The sequence below is a fragment of the Anabrus simplex genome, chromosome 2, assembly GCF_040414725.1.
Source record: "Anabrus simplex isolate iqAnaSimp1 chromosome 2, ASM4041472v1, whole genome shotgun sequence".
NCBI lineage: Eukaryota > Metazoa > Arthropoda > Insecta > Orthoptera > Tettigoniidae > Anabrus > Anabrus simplex.
This window is the reverse complement of record NC_090266.1, coordinates 448,913,724-448,918,556: the sequence shown is the minus strand read 5'-3', so window position 1 is coordinate 448,918,556 and position 4,833 is coordinate 448,913,724. Positions and strand designations below refer to the sequence as shown.

At 36.5% G+C, this 4,833-nt stretch overlaps 1 non-coding gene across 1 annotated transcript; it reads left to right on the top strand.

The window, feature by feature from the left end:
• Nucleotides 1-1,898: 1,898 nt before the first annotated feature.
• Nucleotides 1,899-2,059, top strand: LOC136865032 (U1 spliceosomal RNA). The gene has a single exon (XR_010859425.2). It is a non-coding gene; the product is annotated as a U1 spliceosomal RNA (small nuclear RNA).
• The last annotated feature ends 2,774 nt before the right edge of the window (nt 2,060-4,833 follow it).

Genomic DNA, 4,833 nt, shown 5'->3' with positions numbered 1-4,833 from the left:
TGTATTCGTCTATATGCCCCGTCGGACCATGTGTTTTGAGGATTGAATGTTCTTCCCACTGTGCAAGTACTTGCATCAGGATTTAGTGTTGGAAACCTTCATTTAACATCCGAGAGCCTACTGTAGCTGACGCCAGATAGGTAATCGACCAGCTTCCAAGTGCAAAAAAAACGTCATTTATCAAATCACTGTGCCTCGTTTTGGTCTTCTCAAGTCCAATTTGATGAGTTTCGGAGTTGAGTGATCGCCATGTACTTTCATGGTATATAACCGTTGTGGCTGATCTATATTTTACTGGCAGTAGGCCTATTGACGTTATAGACTTCGAGTTTTCGTAATCCTTCCCTCATATCTTGAACCAACTTTAAGCTTTCCTATGTATTTTGCCGATGTACTATATCTCTCTCATTTTTACATGAGTCATTGTCCTCTTTACTTCCATAGTATGTATCCTTTTGCACTGAGAGTTTCCTAACTGTCTGACTAATTTTACAAATATTATAAATCTGCATTTTACTTGAAAAATCTGAATATTTACATTTAGAATGGAAATTCTGAAAATGAACATTCATTAAATAAAATACACACTCGTCGGACCTTGTACTCACACTTACTTGTTACCTGCTTACTTACACATACGTTATATGAAGGGCGCCAGCTGCCACTCAGTGCAGCAATCATAGAATGCGACTCTTGACTATCTCTAGGGTGTGGGGTAATAAGCTTACTTTTGACAATCTACATATATAAAGTAACTTGTCCTGACTGACTGACTGACTGACTGACTGACTGACTGACTGACTGACTGACTGACTGACTGACTGATTCATCATCGCCGAGCCAAAACTACTGGACATGAAAGAATGAAATTTTGAGGATATATTCATATTAAGATGTAGGTGCTCGCTAAGAGAGGATTTTTGGATATTCCGTCGCTAAGGGGGTGAAAAGGGGGTGTGAAATTTTAAAATGAGTGTATCTATATCTCAAAACTTTAAAAATTTACAGATGTGAAAATTGGTATTTAAAATCTTCTTTAAAAATAAGGAAACCCGTATTTTTTTATTTTCAGAAAATCCCAATAGGTTGGGTGAAAGAGGGTGAAAAATGGGTTGAATGCCTTTTAATCAGGATACCGGTACTTATATCTCAGAAACCGCAGACATTACAGACCTGAAAATTGGAACTTTTGTTCGTTTTTAAAAATAAAGAAGCACGTATTTTCTTGTTTTTGGAAAATCTAATTAATGGGAGGGTGAAAAGGGAGGTGAATTTTTGAAATGAGTGCATCTATATCTCAAAAGTTTTAAAGTTTACAGATGTAAAAATTGGTATTTAGAATCTTCATTAAAAATAAAGAAGCACGTATTTCTTTGTTTTCGGAAAATCCCAATAGGAGGGGTGAAAAGAGGTGAAAAAGTGGTTGAATGCCTTTAAAGAGAATACTTATATCTCAGGAACTGAAGATATTACAGATCTGAAAATTGGTGTTTGGGATCTCCTTTAAAAATAAAGAAACACGTATTTTTTGTTTTTGGAAAATACAATTCATGGTGGGGCTGAAATGGGGGTGAAATTTTAAAATGAGTGTATCTATATCTCAAAACATTTAAAGCTTATAGATGTAAAAATTGGTATTTAGAATCTCCTTTAAAACAAGAGAAAAATATTTTTTTTGTTTTCGGAAAATCCCAATAGGAAGGGTGGAAAAGGGTGAAAAACGGGTTGAATGCCTTTAATGTAGCTACTTATATTTCAAAACCTGAAGATATTACAGACCTGAAAACTGGTGTTTGGGATCTCCTTTAAAAATAAAGAAACACATATTTTTTGGTTTTGGAAAATCCAATTAATAGGGGAAGGGGTGAAAAGGGGGCGAATTTTTCAAATGAGTGTATATACTTACCTGGCGTAGGGGTTACCGTGATCAACAAGACGGTTCCCCCAGGGTGAGGCCCTTGCATTGCACTTCGCTTGGGTTGACCCCTGCGAATACCCCAAATGTGGGTATCTCGGGCGCGTAATTTTTGGTGTAAGTTTATAGATGTAAAAATTGGTATTTAGAATCTCCTTTAAAAATAAAGAAACATGTATTATTTGTTCTCGGAAAATCCCAATAAGAAGGGTGGAAAAGGGTGAAAAAAGGTTGAATGCCTTTAATGAGGCTACTTATATTTCAGAACCTGGAGATATTACAGACTTGAAATTTGGTATTTGGGATCTACTTTAAAACTAAAGAAGCACGTATTTTTTCGTTTTTGGAAAATCCAAATAATGGGGGGGGGTGAAAAGGGGGGTGAATTTTTAAAATAAGTGTGTCTACATCTCAAAACTTCAAAACTTTACAGATGTAAAAATTCATATTTAGAATCTCCCTTTAAAATGAAGGAAAACGTAATTTTTTTTCTTCTGTAAATCCCAATAGGAGGGGTTTAAAATGGTGAATAATTGGTTGAATGCCTTTAATGAGGATACATATATCTCAGAAACTGAAGATATTACAGAACTGAAAATTTGTATATGGGATCTCCTTTGAAAATAAAGAAACACGTATTTTTTTGGAAATTCCAATTAATGGCGGTTAAACAGGAGTGACGTATTGGTGTGAATTTTTTGAAAGACTATATCTACAGAACATCTGAGAAACGTAAAATGTTGCAGACGTAAAAAGTGTGTATTTGGAATCTCCTGTAAATGTAATGAAACATAGGTGATTTGTTTTTGGAAACTCCACTTAAGGGGAACTAAAAGTGGTGAAATTTTAAAATGAGAATTTCTACAGTAGGCCTATATCTCATAAAAGTTAACATGTTACAGAAGTGAAAAATTGCACTTTTTATCGTATTAAAAATAAAGAAACGTGTATTTTTAGTTTTCGGAAATACCACTTGGGTGGAGGAGGTGTAAAATTGACTGAAGATAGTGTTGATTTCTTTCAATTAGGCTACTGACATCTCAAAAATGAAGATGTTACAGACGTGAAATTTGATATTTGTAATCTGCTTTAAAAAGTGAAGAAACGCGTATTCTCGGAAAATCCAATGAGGGGGGGGGGTGAAAATATTGAAAAATTAATTGACTTAATTGTATGAGAATACTTACATCTAATAAAAACTATATTTGTTACAGGCGTGAGAATTGGTATTTGGATCTCCTTTAAAATCAAAGTCAAACGCGTTTTGGGGGGGAATAATCTTGGGGGGAGGGAGTGAAAAGGAGTTGAATTCCTTTCACGAGGACACATAAATCAAAAACTGAAGAGGTTAGAGTCGTGATAATTGGTATTTAGAAGATCCTTTACTATTAAAGAAACGAGTTTGTTGCAGGAAAATTCACTTAGGGGGGGGGGGGGGAGTGTGAAAGATGTGAAAAAAATGAATTATTTTTATGGGGATACTTATATCTCAAAACTGAAGGTTATAGACGTGAACATTGGAGTTTGGAATCTCTTTTAAACATAAAGAAACATGCCTTCTTTTCTTTTTGCGGGGGGGGGATGAAACTAACGACGGTGGGGTGTAAAAGGAGGTTAGACCAATTGATTTTACTGTTTATTCATTCCATTCCTGATCCTGTCGAATGACTGGAAACAGGCTGTGGATTTTCGATGTACTTATTCTGATCATAAACCGATCATTTTTAATCTTTCCTGGGTTCGTTTTCCAGAGCCATCTTTTCCTTGGTATTCGGGAGATAGTAGGTTCGAACCCCACTGTCGGCAGCCCTGAAATTGGTTTTCCGTGGTTTCCCATTTTCACACCAGGCAAATGCTGGGGCTGTACCTTAATTAAGGCCACGGCCGCTTCCTTCCAACTCCTAGCCCTTTCCCGTCCCATCGTCGCCATAAGACATATCTGTGTCGGTGCGACGTAAAGCAACTAGCAAAAAATATATATATATATATATATATATATATATATTCCTTGGGAGAACGTTCTTAGATTACAGTAGATTCTCCTCGCATATAAATAAAAGTTAAAGACATTTGAAATAAACGATAGGAATGAGATTGATTGTCCAATTGTTCACCTCTATAATAAGGTCAATAATGCACGGAAGTATGTCATTCGTATCGCCAGAAATTCCGCGTACTTGCCTACGCACGACAATAGTGCTGGTCACAATGTCAAAAATGACAATGGCAGCAGATGGAATTTACCGCCAATTAGCGGTCTTGCATCTTGCTGTGGGGTCCAGAACATCTATAATAATAAGAAGAAGAAGAAGAAGAAGAAGAATATTCTGGACCGTCGTCAAATGTGCGGACCGCGCTGGAAATGGGTCTGGACGGGTAATGACTACAAATGCAGTCCGGCCGCGGGTTCAGTACTGCCAAGGCACCCAAGAAGACACCACGCCGAATCTCCTCAAGAATTTGATCCATATTAAAAATGCTTATAGGAAAAGATGGCAAACATTTAGGGACCGAACTGACCGGGTGGAATACGTGGTCCTAGCCCGGGAAGTACGAAATTGATTGCTGGAAAGAGAGATCGAAAAATGGGAGGGAACTTGCCGTAATCTCTCAGAAAACGAGTCAGATCTCGAATTTTGACGGATTATATATAAATCGATATCCATTCAATTATAAATTTCAGTTTAATACCGTAGCGAAGCACGGGTATCTTGCTAGTATACCATATAAGTTCTGGGAAAAGGAGATTGGCGTTCGGTTTCCCCATTAATTTTGAGGTTAGGATATTTTACTGTCAATGAAATAAAACTATGAATTCGTTTGATAGAACAATATATATTCTTTAAATAATATGCCAAAAAATAGTGAGTCTTGTTGCGATAAAACAGATGAGAATATGAAATTATGACATTGCAACT